Here is a 14,672-nt window from a genome sequence, read left to right on the forward strand (position 1 = left end):
ACCACACACAAGAAAAGGAAATATATTTTAAAAGAGATGGCTTTTCCTTTAAAAGACGTGGCTGCTTAGAAGAATGTATCAAATCCAAGCCGGATTTCTTTGAAGTGTCCCCAGGACAGATCAGTTCTGAGAAAAGCATTAAGACTTCAGCCAAAGAACCCAAGGGCAAAGGACTTTCTTGCCACTCTTCCTGCCACACTGCACGCCTGAGCAACTGTTGCTGAGTGCAAGTAATGCTTTCCTTCTCTTCCTCAATGCCCTGGGAACAACTAGGGACCAAAGCAAGATCCAGTGGTTTGAGAAAGGTGGGCAGAGGGAAGTAGCTCAAGATTTGCAGGTACATCCATTCATGTGCTGCTCGCCACCACCAGAGAATAGCGAAGTTCTCCACTGGGAAAGCATCGAACATGTGGGACAAGCTGCAGGAATAAAGCCTCCAGAAGAGCCTTGAAATCTCATCACTTCTTGGCCTGTTTTTTCCTTTTCTTTTTTAATTTCCCACCAGAGGTTTGTTTCTGCAGGGGCACACAGTGCTGGCAGCTGCAGCTGTTCGGTTCAGCTTACCTTAAAAAGCATGAAGTTACACAGCTCTAAAAGCCTTTGATTGTTCTCCCCCTTCCATGCTCCTAGTTCTCTGTGTGCAATATCAGGGATTTCATAGAGGGCCATCCCAATCATCTCTGTGTGAGAGCAGACCCAGCCCAGGTGAGGATGGCTATGGGTACCTGGGCTTTGCTGCAGAAGAGGACATGGGTGGGTTCCTGCTACTGCTCCCCTTCTGGCAGGCAGGTCCCAGTGTGGACCTGGCAGAGACCAAGCACAGGCAGAGCTTAGGGGCTGCAGGAAAGGCAGGAAATCACAAGCAAGCCCCATATTCCTCAGGCAGGGCCAGCCATGGGGCAGGGGCTGGTGGGGACACTGACCCCCATGTCCCTAGCTGCAGGCTGGGGCTGAGGGTGCCCAGTGGACAGAGCACTGTTGGGAACTGCCCCATTCCCTCTTTCCCTGGGGATGATGGCATGGGGCTAATCATCTGCAGCCACTAGCCCTTGCCGAGGATTTGGAATTGGTGGGTAGAAGGTACATTGGTAACCTCCAGGCAAATCATGGAGAGCTTGGGAGTAAGGAGTTCCAAATATTTAATCCATAACAACCTACCAGCTATAGCCCTAGAGGTGGACCTTCCTCCTGCTAGGCCTTCAAGCAAAACAGGACCTCAGTTCTTCTCTACTTGCAACCCCTAATGTAAATAATAGAAGCAGAAGAGAGGGAAGATGATGTTCAGCCTACTGCCAACCTATGTCTTATGTCAAGGCGTAAAATGCTTGCCAGTAAATTAAGCCTTAAATACCAGTTTTCACATTGCTTCAATATTCATAGCCTGCTAGCTGGATCCTGAAATATGATGGAAACTTAGCAAGAGCTGCTGAGCAGTCTCAGCATCCAGTGATTTCAGAAGCAGAACATAAAAACCACTGTAAGGACCAAACCTGGATGGCGCTTACACCTAAAAAGAATTTTTTCTATCTCTAATTTTCGTAATTCTTTTAAAATCCATACAACAGTCTGTTATGCTTCATGAACCTTGTCACAAGTACAAACCTTCACATTGGCATATTTTAAAAATAACCAGTGAGTAAGATGCTGTTCTCATTTCTATAAAAACTCCCGTACTGATGATAAAAACTGGTTAATAATTTAACAAAGTAATCTGAGTAATCTGAGTGTTCTAAAAGTGGCACAGAGCCGTTTATATTTAAAAAAAGTGCTTAGCTATATGAGATTAATCTGCAAGAGAGGACTATTATTTAATAAAGAAAACACTTCAAAAACCATTTGTGTGGACTCCTAACATCACCTGCCTATGGTTAACCATAGACTTTTCATTCCTTGTGTTGCCTTCTCTCGTGTGTAGAGAATGGCTCTGCTGAGAAAAGGCTGGCTACTTGCAGACTAAAATATTACTCCACGGGGGTTAGATGCAGTTTGGCCCATACAATCTAGATCTCAACTCCATGACTTCCCCCAGGCTCAATAAAGTCATAAGAAAAGTTGCACCCCTGTGATGCACTTTAGTTTCTGAAAATCGGAAAGAATTGGAGGGTTTGTGTTTCTTTTGTGGATTCCAGAAGGTTGCCTATCCCCACACTATCGAGGATGTATATTTATGTTGAATCCCATTTTTACTGATAGTCAGTTCGGGTCACCTAGGGCCTGATCCTCATAAACATCTAGCAAATACTTGAACCAGCATCTGAGCCATTCTAAAAGCCAGTCAGTGTGCATCTTGATTTGAAACAGAAGAAGGTCAAAACTAATGAACATGTTTAGTATGTTTCTCTTAAGCATCTCATCTCACTTTTCCAGCCTTTGAAACAAGCACAATACCTGTTTACCATTAGGAAATACTTTTAAGGGTACGACTAATTGGAATTTTTGGAAAATAGAAAGAATAAGTGTTACAACCAACCTGCTCAACAGGATGAGGGAGAAGGTTTCTTTTGGTCGTTTGCGTGATGGCCACAGAAGTGACCACAATCACTTGAGGGATCTACTCAAAATTCCAATTTTTAATTTGAGCTCTGAAAAGTCAAAACAATTTACAAGGACCTGGCAAAAGGCTGGTTTCCTGCAAAATAGCAGCAGCTCAAGTGCAGGCAGTGTCACCCAAAGGTGTCAAGGGGAAATGGATGGTGAGAAGTGAGGAGAGATTTAGAGATATTAGGTAAAAGAAAGAAAAACAGGAACACAACAGAAAAATATTCGCATTGGCTATAGCAAAGGTTCCAATGGGAAACATGGTCCACAGGGCAGAGGGCGTGCAAATATACTTTGTGGCACTGGCTTTTTAAAAATAAAGAACTGAACCTTATTATTATGTGAGGCACAAAGAGGCAGGGTCGTCTTGTGCCCGTGCAGTGTCCCTGCTTGCATGGATCTCGAAGTAGCACATCTCCTTCTGGCAGGTTCCTGCCCACGCAGTTCAGTCACCACTGTTTGGCCTCCCTGGGCACACGTGTGCAGCAAGGGTCACTCGTGTCTCCTTGGAGTGTGCTGGCCAGTTGGCCACAGCAGCACAGGGGGTTCAGCCAACACCAGTGACCCAGCCAGGGTTGGGGCAGCTCCTGCTCCGCACACACAAATTGTAAATCGTCTCTTACAATAAATGCGTGCTTTCTTTTGCCTTTCACAGTGGAAGGATGGGGTGTCATCCAGAGGGGGCTGGACAGGCTGGAGAAGTAGGGCTGTGAGAACCTCATGAGGTTCAATAAGGCCAAGTGCAAGGTCCTACACTTGGGTCAGGGCAGTGCCCGATTTCAATAAAGGATGGGGGATGCACTCAGAACAGCCCTGCAAAGGAGGACTTGGGGATGCTGGTTGACAAGAAGCTCAATATGAGCCGACAATGTGTGCTTGCAGCCCACAAGGCCAAACATATCCTGGGCTGCATCAGAAGAAGCGTGGCCAGCAGTGTGAGGGAGGGGATTCTGCCCCTCTATTCCTCTCTTGTGAGACCCGACTTGGAGTACTGTGTCCAGTTCTGGAATCCTCACAATAAGAAGGATATGAAACTGTTCGAACAGTTCCAAGAGAAGGCTACAAGGATGATGCGAGGGCTGGAGCATCTCCCATATCAGGACAGGATGAGAGAGCTGGGCTTGTTCAGTCAGGAGAAGAGAAGGTTCCGAGGAGACCTTATAGCGACCTTCCAGTACCTGAAGGGGCTACAAGAAAGCTGGGGAGGGACTGTTCACAAAGGCTTGTGGTGGTAGGATGAGGGGCAATGGGTAGAAACTGGAGAGGGGCAGATTTAGACTAGACATAAGGAAGAATTTCTTCACTCTGAGGGTGGTGAGGCGCTGGCCCGGGTTGCCCAGGGAAGCTGTGGCTGCCCCATCCTGGGAGGTGTTCAAGGCCAGGTTAGATGGGGCCTTGGGCAGCCTGGTGTGGTGGGAGGTGTCCCTGCCCATGGCAGGGGGGTGGAACTGGATGGGCTTTAAGGTTCCTTCCAACCCAAGCTATTCTATGATTCTATGATTCTATGATTCTATGATTTATTCGAGTAGTGCACACCCACATCCTTCACATTTCATCTTGCAGGTAAGCATATAAAAACGTTTTTAAATGTTTTATGACTGATACCTATATTCCAAAATTTTAATAATTTAACAAGGTTCTTTATGTTTTGTTCATTATATTATTCTTATTCTTCAGGCAAGTTAATTTTTATAACCAAATCTACGAATATGAAATACTGAGCTGCTGGCTAGCTGAAAGTGAAGCCTGAAAGAAAAATTACAGTTCCAAGGCATTTTCTAATTTGATTTATAAATAGATGGCTTTGACATACCACTCACAACAACAAGGCTATAGTTAGCTTGCCTGAGGCAGCTGCGCAGCTGGGAGAGGAATTTACACTGGCAGATGAACTGTGCAGTCGCCTGTGTTGTGATATGTGCTATCAAAACACCCGTTAAGGGCACAGAAGAATTAGCATTTTGGCTCGAGGCAGGGTGATAGGAAGCAGTCTTTGGTTTTATGTTGTCCAACATATAAGCCGTTGAAGAAAAGCAAGTTAAACAGGTTCTTAATTGGAAGCAGTAGCCAAGAAACTCAAATGCCACTGACCTTCTTGGGTGTGTTGGTACAAGACCCAGGTGAAAAAACCCACTTCCTGTAGTCGTAAAGCTTTTTTCATTATTCATAATTCTACAGCAAAACAGTTCATATATTTAAGTCAAATGGACAACAAAAGTATTCGCAGAGTACGAGTGAGGAATGGGGGCCTGATCCAGGCTCACGTCTGCCACAGGAGGTGTTGGTGTTGACACCAGCTGATCTCAGCCCAATCACACAGATGAATATTCTCCTATACCTGCACCATTCTGGCTCTGAAACAGCACAAAACATTAAAGATTGCACCTGAAGCTCAGAAGCAGGTCCCTTGAACTGACAAAAGCTTACTGGTTAGCTCTTGGATTATATGGGCTCTAACTTACTGGATTCATTCTCTCCTGCCCTACCTGGAGCAGAATAGACATTCTAGTAATATAGTAATTCTGAAGTTGACGTTGTATTTATTAAATTGATTTATTCAAACTGCAGAATTAGGATCCATATCCAAACTTTCAAAAATCTTATTTACTTCAACGTAATAATTTGTTTCAGACCCATCTTTCAGTGAAACACTTTCTAGCTGAAAATAAATATGAATGGATAAAACCTTTATGTGACACAGTGAATGACACAAAATGCAACATTTTTTTAAATCAAAAACAGTGTCTCCTGACCATTTACTTATTACATCGTCCAACATTAGTCTTCAGCACAGTATGTTGTAATCAGAAGAGAAAAATTCTGTTTGACATAATACCAAGAGGCTGAAAAAAGTGGCTATCCCTCCCACACTGCTTACAAAATCATCTCTAGACATCTGAGATGCTACATGACCTTCACTTACACCAAGCACGTTAAGTTTAAACATTTACTTTCAATAAAAAATGAAACCACGTTTCCTCACAGAAGCATCTACACTTTGCATAAAAATACCATTGAATTAATCAGAAACAAATTTTTCCTTCCTGGAAAGTACAAACCTGAGACTGCAATATAAGTCATAGTTATCACAGAACCACAGAATCACAGAATAACCAGGTTGGAAGAGACCCACTGGATCATCGAGTCCAACCGTTCCTATCAAACACTAAACCATATCCCTCAGCACCTCGTCCACCCGTGCCTTAAACACCTCCAGGGAAGGTGACTCAAGACCCTCCCTGGGCAGCCTGTTCCAGTGCCCAATGACCCTTTCTGTAAAGAATTTTTTCCTAACGTCTAGCCTAAACCTCCCCTGGCGGAGCTTGAGGCCATTGCCTCTTGTCCTGTCCCCTGTCACTTGGGAGAAGAGGCCAGCTCCCTCCTCTATACAACCTCCGTTCAGGTAGTTGTAGAGAGCAATGAGGTCTCCCCTCAGCCTCCTCTTCTCCAGGCTAAACAACCCCAGCTCTCTTAGCCGCTCCTCATAAGGCCTGTTCTCCAGCCCCTTCACCAGCTTTGTTGCTCTTCTCTGGACTCGCTCCAGAGCCTCAACATCCTTCTTGTGGTGAGGGGCCCAGAACTGAACACAGAATTCGAGGAGCGGTCTCACCAGTGCCGAGTACAGAGGGAGAATAACCTCCCTGGACCTGCTGGTCACACCGTTTCTGATACAAGCCAAGATGCCATTGGCCTTCTTGGCCACCTGGGCACACTGCTGGCTCATATTCAGTCGGTTGTCAACCAACACACCCAGGTCCCTCTCCTCCAGGCAGCTTTCTAGACAGACTTCTCCTAGTCTGTAGCTGCACAGGGTTGTTGTGCCCCAAGTGCAGGACCCGACATTTGGCCTTGTTAAACCTCATGCCATTGGACTCTGCCCAGTGTTCCAGCCTGTTCAGATCCCTTTGCAGAGCCTCCCTACCCTCCAGTAGATCGACACTTCCACCCAGCTTAGTGTCGTCCGCAAACTTGCTAAGGGTGCACTCGATGCCTTCATCCAGGTCATTGATAAAGACATTGAACAGGGCTGGACCCAGCACTGAGCCCTGGGGAACCCCACTTGTCACTGGCCTCCAGCTGGACTTCACACCATTTCCCACCACTCTCTGGGCCCGGCCATCCAACCAGTTTTCCACCCAGGAGAGTGTGCGCCTGTCCAGGCCCTAGGCTGACAGTTTCCGAAGCAGAATGCTGGGAGAAACTGTGTCAAAGGCTTTACTGAAGTCCAGGAAGATACATCCACAGCCTTTCCCTCATCCAGCAGCCGAGTCACTTTGTCATAGAAGGCAATCAGGTTAGTTTGGCAAGATCTGCCTTTTGTGAACCCATGTTGACTGGGCCTGATCACCCGGTTCTCTTGCATGTGCTTCATGATAGCACTCAAGATCACCTGTTCCATGACTTTCCCTGGCACTGAGGTCAGACTGACAGGCCTGTAGTTCCCTGGATCCTCCCTGCGACCCTTCTTGTAGATGGGCACAACATCAGCCAGCCTCCAGTCCAGTGGGACTTCCCCAGTGTTCCAGGACTGTTGGAAGATGATGGAAAGGGGTTTGGCCAGCACATCCGCCAGCTCCTTTAGTACCCTAGGGTGAATCCCATACGGCCCCATAGACTTGTGGGTGTGTAGTTGGGCAAGCAAGGCTCTGACCACCTCCTCTTGGACCATGGGAGCCTCATTATGCTCCTCTAGCTCCTGGGTTTGTACACAGACAGAACGACCCTCCTTACAACTAAAGACTGAGGCAAAGAAGGCATTAAGTAGCTCAGCCTTTTCCTCATCCCCTGTCACTGTTGTTCCTTCTGTGTCCAATAGGGACTGTATGGTCTCCCTAGTCCTCCTTTTATTATTTATATATTTGTAGAAAGATTTTTTGTTATCTTTCACAGACTTGGCCAATCCAATTTCTAGTTGAGCCTTAGCCCTTCTGATTTTTTCCCTACACAATCTCACTTCCCTCCTGTAGTCCACCCAAGAGGCCTGTCACCTCTTCCAGAGCCCATAAACATTTCTCTTCTTCTTGATATCCCTCAAGATCTCTCTATTCAACCAAGCTGGCTTTCTCCCGTGCCGGCTTTTTTCCAGACCACGGGGATGGCTTTCTCCTGAGCTGCTAGGACCACCCTTTTGAAGAGCTCCCAGCCCTCATGGGCTCCCTTGCCCTTGAGTACTGTCTCCCATGAGACTTCGCCAACCAGCCTTCTGAAGAGATCAAAGTCTGCCCTCTGGAAATCTAATGCTACCGTCTTGCTAACCACCCTCTTCACTTCACCTAGAACAGAAAACCCTATCATCTCATGATCACTTTGTCCTAGGCGTCCTCCTACTGCCACATCCCCCACAAGGCCTTCTCTGTTCACAAACAGCAGGTCCAGGAGGGCACCCTCCCTTGTTGGTTCATTCACCAGCTGTGCAAGGAAGTTGTCTCCCACGCACTCCAGGAACCTCCTAGACTGCTTCCTTTCTGCTGTGTTGTACACCCAGCAGATATCAGGCAAATTGAAGTCTCCCACAAGAACGAGAGGCATCGATCTAGAGATTGACCGCAGCTGTTTATAGAAGAGCTCATCAGCTGCTTCTCCTTGGCTGGGTGGTCTGTAACAGACTCCCATCACAAAATCTACCTTCTGGTGGGCTCCTCTGATTTTGACCCACAGGCACTCAACCTCCTGATCGCCACAATCCATCTCAATGGAGTCCAAGTCCTCCCTTACAAAGAGGGCTACGCCGTCTCCTCTCCTACCCTTCCTGTCCCACCTGAAAAGCTTATACCCCACCATAGCCGTACTCCAGTTATCTTCACTTCTAAGTGGTAAAAACATGAAAATGAAAGTTATTTGTTCATACAAACTGATGCCAATGGTTCTCAGATTCACAAGTCACTTTTTCACAAATGTTAATTCTTCCCCTTTATAAACCTGAAAGAAATAAACCGATGATAGGGACATACCACAGTATTCAAACAAAACGAAAATGGAGGAAAAAATAGCACCTTCTTAAATCCAGGTATAAAAGGAGGGACAAACAATACAAGCTTACACACTAGGAATGTTTGTGTAATAACTTCAGCTCTCTGATATAATTCTATCGAGATTTCATTCACAGCAAAGTTGAAAGATTGCAATGGCAAAACACACTAATCTGTTTAATGTTTAGCTGTTCTACAACTTTTTAAATCTACATAATTATGTTTTACAGAGTAGACATCACTAATGCTTAAGAAAGGATGTAAAGTGATAAAGTGTAAAAACCTCACTTAATGCAGTCTGGGGTTTTGCACAATGCCACTCGCCTGCCTGGGAGAAAGCAGTGGCAACACAAGCCAGCAGAGGAGGGCAGCTTGAACTCCTGTTCCCCCAGCCCTTCTCATCAAAGTTTATTTAACCTAATTATCAGCAGTGGGAAACAAAACACAAGCTCCTTACAAACACAGGAAAGACAGAAAATAGAAAAGGAACGAGCAAAACCAATAGAAAACTCACAGCCCAAACAAGCCCAAAAGAAAGAAGGCACAGCAAGTCTCCCTGAATACTGCATTTGTAAAGTTCATTAAATCAAATTAATAGTAAGCCAATTAGAACAAAATGTTGGACACAAAGTAAACCAATAAAAAATGTCTCAAGCAACAGCAAATGGAGCTAAAAGCAAACAGGAAGGAAAGACTCGAAAAGAACATACATAGGAATTGCATAGACTTGAAACAAATTTTGAATTGTAGCAAATAACTTTGAAGTTTTAGATTTACAGTCAGCAAACCCATATTACTCTAAATATTCTAAAGAGAATGAAGTTTCAGTGCCAGCTGTTCCCCACAGCCACCAAGTACCGCGCCAGCACACAAGCAGCAGTCCAGCCGCCAGCGGGCAAAAGAGGTACCGAGCACAAACTGAAATACAGGAAACTCCAATTAAACATAGAGATAAAAACCTTTTTAACTGTGAGGGTGGTCAGGTGCTGGAATAGGTTGCCCAGAGAGGCTGTGGAGTGTCCCGTTCTTGGAGATACACAAAATGCCCAGGGGTACCTGCCAACCTCAGCCCTTGCTCCAGTTCTGTGAGCTTGGAGGAGGCCATGGCAGCACAAGGCTTGCCAAAACAAAACTGTTAGATTTTTCTTGTTTCTTTTTTCTTGTTCTTCACAGTAGAGTGTGAGTCTCTTACAGGAAAAAATTGCTTGGAAATGGACTAATATATCAAGAGTTAAATGAAATAAAGGAAATTAGAGGAGTTTACCCACTGGGAGCTGGTAAAGGATGCGGTAGGCAAGGACTAGAGACTGATGGGGTGGGTGCCTGGCTCCCCTTTAGAGCTTCCATGAAAAGAGAGAGATGTTTAAGAAGGCATAGGCAACAACTACATAATTACTTAAAAACTATATCCATGATACAGCCAAACAACATGCATCACACCCTCATCTGAGAAAATAAAGATGGAGAACTCTGCATTGCAGATGAATTCTTATTTTGAAATGGAAGAGCGTGAGGGAGAGAAAAAGAAATTTGCTAGGCACATAAAAAGTGAACTCTCTCTAAAAGCCAGAAATGAAAATATGCAAAATACATTTCACTAGTGTGTTATCTTTTAAATTCTAAAAACTATTGTGCTTACCAATGCATTTCACAAAAACCATCGAACACCGACGTCTGAAATAAGAATATAAAAGTTAATTCTTGATAATAAGGAACGCTTAAGAGGTCTTTACATCCACAAAAAGTGCTGTATGAACATTAACTAATTGTGGTAGGTGCAAATACTCTGATTTTTACTCCAACAGTATCCTGACCCCAGATCCAATCAGAACTACAGCATGTTGGCAATAGTTCAGGAAATGACAATTTCCTAGAACAGCATGGAAAATTAAAGCATTTCATTTTGAAATTTGATTTTGGAAATCCATAAAATATCTGTTACCAAAATGTCAGCATGTTTCTTTTTAATTGTAGGCAGATTGAGTCTAACGCTATTAAAAAGAAAAGCACAAGTGTTTCTGTCATCATTTGGGCAACTGATTGATTAGTCATCATTGGATCAGAATTTTAACAGAGCTCCTTTCAGTATTTGGAGAAATCTGCTGGTAGCCATATACTGCCTCGTAAATTTTCTCTTTAGCCTTCAGAAAGAAGCAGGTGCACAATCTTTGTTATAAACATTTTTCCCCTCTTAGCAGGAGCTGGAAGGATCAAAACAAACATCACTTAAGATGATTATCCATGTATTAAGTAACATAGTAGGAGAGAGGATGATGGAGTCTGAGACGAGCCACTTCAGGAGGTAGATGTATTTTGACAGCTACAAAAGTTCAAACAGAGATAAATACTAAAAAAAAGAACCTAAACTGAATATACATTGGTCCAGTTCCAATCTATACTACATGTTTAAGTATTACATCTCACTTCTAGCCCCCTCCTAATCTTAAAACTTTAGTATAATAAAAAGCAACTCAGGCACTTGCATTTCATGCACAAAGGATGCACCGAGTATCCTGAGGACTATGCCTACCCCCTTCACTGTTAATTCTTACGGCACAATCTCCAGGCCAGCAGACAGTGTGCAAGCTCTGCATGAGCTAGCAAGAGCACATTTTAATTCTGCAGCTTGTTTGGACAATAGTAATAATTACCAATTAAGCTATAATCAACAATTTCAGTTACACTGGTGCCAGCATGAACGCAACGTGACACAGCAAACAGGAAAAGCTGACCAGCTTTAATACATCACATTTTTATTTGAGGATGTGAGAGATTTAAAAACCTGTTTACGAATGCTAATGCTTGGGAAGAACTGTTACTCAGTTTTCCTTAATGAAGGGACACTGACATAGGAAAAGCCTCAGTTTAGAATCGCTGATGCTATTATATCACAAACTGTAATAATTATCTGTGTTCTTAAGTTTAATAAAAAACTTTTTTACACTTCAAGAAAATCATTATGATTTCCAGGACCACATAATACAATTTTGTGCTTCAAACCGCTAACGACAATGAATCCAAAGCCACCTAAATCCACGTTATTTTAATTACATTATAATTCTCAAATATTCCAACTTGAACTGGACCTCCATTATACTTGACACCCTATAAGCATTAATTGTTTATATTTCCCATGAAAGATATAATTATTAGACTTGAAATTTTATTAAAGAATCGTGTTTGTAACTAAATATTTAGACGGTTGAACCGTCTTTAATGCATTATCACTTGACAGCACAGTCACTGAGCCAACTGTATAAACACAGCTATCTTCAAGTAGGGGTTAAAACCTGCAGAGCATATGCTGAAATGTTATGACATTTCATAAGGGCTGGAGAACAGGCCTTATGAGGAGTGGCTGAGAGAGCTTGGGTTGTTTAGCCTGGAGAAGAGGAGGCTGAGGGGAGACCTCATTGCTCTCTACAACTATCTGAAAGGAGGTTGTAGAGAGGAGGGTGCTGGCCTCTTCTCCCAAGTGACAGGGGACAGGACAAGAGGGAATGGCCTCAAGCTCCATCAGGGGAGGTTTAGGCTGGACATTAGGAAAAAGTTTTTCACAGAAAGGGTCATTGGGCACTGGCAGAGGCTGCCCAGGGAGGTGGTTGAGTCACCTTCCCTGGAGGTGTTTAAGGGACGGGTGGACGAGGTGCTAAGGGACATGGTTTAGTGTTTGATAGGAATGGTTGGACTCGATGATCCAGTGGGTCTCTTCCAACCTGGTTATTCTATGATTCTATGACATTGTGGCCTCAAGAAATATACCTATGCCTTTCAGCCATTTATTGATCCAAACTGACACATCTGTGTGCATCAAGCCTGCAAAAGATCATGCTGTTTTAAACAGTTGCTGTTACAAACAGCAAATCACTACTAAGTTTAAAGAACAGGGTATTTTACACAAAGTTTTCTAATGTTCAAGGCACCTGGTACCCCATTTACCAGAAAATCTCTTAGAAGTATTTTTGCACGCAGCTTTGAAGACAGTTCTGCATGCATTTTAAGATCATAACCAGGATTGACTCAGTCTATGATTATACAGAAGCCAATCCATTTTGCATAAAGTAAAAAGCTATTTAACATGATACTTCCAGCCCCTACCCTCATTTACTAAGTGCACATTCTGAAAAAAAACGTCTGTAAGTTCTGCAGGGATCTGGCTTGCCATGTGGTTGGTGCTTCTTGGTTTCCTGCTGTCAAAATGGAGTTAAGCATCTAAAATACATCCAGCCCGTTTTCAATGCCACCCTAGGATGTCGTTGCTTTAGTTGTCACAGGATGGGATGAATCTTGGGTTCACCGAAGTCAACAAAAAAACTTCACTGGGCTAAGATGCAGTTGTGAAGAGCTGTTTAAATTACAACTGGTCTTCTTCACAGTAGCTTATTTCATTGCATTCTGTGGTATTCTTTCCACAGGAAGTTATAAGATATAGTTTCAAGTTAAATTCCCCTTCAAGAATAAAGAAACTACAAAAAATGCAAATTATTTATTTTATTAAAACAACATTTGTTCTGCTGAAGGAATGAATAAATTTGTAACTGTAAAACATAAGCAAGCAAGAAACAAAACCTTTGCTTCTGCACATGCTCAGATTATGCTACTACAAAGTTTTCTGGAAAAGATTATCAGGGAATGCTGCAATTCATAGCAGATAAATCAATGAAGACAAAAATTCTGGGATTTTAATTGTATTAGCACATGAGACACATTTTACTTTTTTTATCTTTCCACAAATCATCAACAGTTGAAACACTGCTCTGTTTCCAGAATAAGTCTGAGTTCAGATTACTCCATTCTTAGGCAGGTGAAATGAAAAGACAACAGCTAAAGAAATCAAGAACCACCATCCCACTCCTGTTTCATGCTACTCAGTGAAGTAAGTGGAGTCCCAAGCATAGGAGCACATATTGCTGCTTGTCCTCTACACTCCAGATCAGGACACCATCCACTTTGTTACCTGTCACTCATTGAATTCCAGCCAGAATATCCTGTCCTGTAATTTAGCTCTTCATAACAAGAAAAAGCCCACAAATGCATGACTGAGAAAAAACATGGAAACAATAAATCTGAAATTAAATAAGCTGAAGATACAATAATATCCAGTAATAGTGCTGGACAAGTTTGTAAAACCCTTCTATTTTTACAAACTCACATTGTGTCGCATGACCACAGATAGTAGAGACAGGAGCAGGTAAAAAATTACAGAATTGAGCAAGAGCACTGCAAAAAACATTACAAAATACAAGAACATGAAAACCAAAAGAATGGGTATTCTCACTTGGGCATGAATTTAGCATGAAACTTAAATACAACTTCAGAATCAGTCATAGTCTCATTACGAATATAACTAAATACCTTATTTTATCCGAGTCCCAGAGAGGAGCACTTTCGTACTACAATTACAACACCATTGGATGCAAAAAATCCTATTAGAAAAGGAACTGAAGAACTGCTACGTGCAAACAACAGACATCCAAAGTTTTGGGGACTTGCTAGTCTATGTTTGGTTGGCATGTGGCACAGTATGAGTCTAGGTCACACTCAGGGTTCACAAGTAAATAATAAAAAGCAAGCTCTTTAGAATGAGAACATCTTAAAACGCTAAAGGAGTATTTTGTGGAGGGAGAGATTGTTTTTTAAAAATTATGAACTGTATAAAAACCATAATTATGAACATGCAGAAGATCTAAGTTACATATGCATAGCAGTTATAACATTTTTCTCATCTATTATAAACTATCCTGCATCTAACTGCTGACAATTAGATTCAGAAAGGATGACTTCATTCCTCTTTAATCCAGTTATCTTTTTTTGCTTCTCCAGATTAAGACACGTGAACACACTGACAAATGTGCCCACAAACGTTAAAGTAAGAAAAAATAAATTAAAACGCCCCCACTCCCTCAGTCCAACCCAGCCAATACTCCCATCAGTTTCAGTGAGCGTAATTTCAGCTCTGCAGTTTCCCATGGGTGTAGACTTCACAATCATGTTTCAAAGTTTCAGCCATTCTGCTAATTAAACAATATTGCTATTCAATAATGGCAGCAGAATCTGTATCTTTTATCTGATAACGAAGTGTTTGACTAATTCCTCAAGCTCCTAGAAAAATTTTATCCTTCATGCACATGATACCTTGAGTCTGCCATTTTCTGTTTTGAACAT

This window comes from Phaenicophaeus curvirostris, chromosome 7, assembly GCF_032191515.1.
Source record: "Phaenicophaeus curvirostris isolate KB17595 chromosome 7, BPBGC_Pcur_1.0, whole genome shotgun sequence".
In the NCBI taxonomy this organism is placed as follows: domain Eukaryota; kingdom Metazoa; phylum Chordata; class Aves; order Cuculiformes; family Cuculidae; genus Phaenicophaeus; species Phaenicophaeus curvirostris.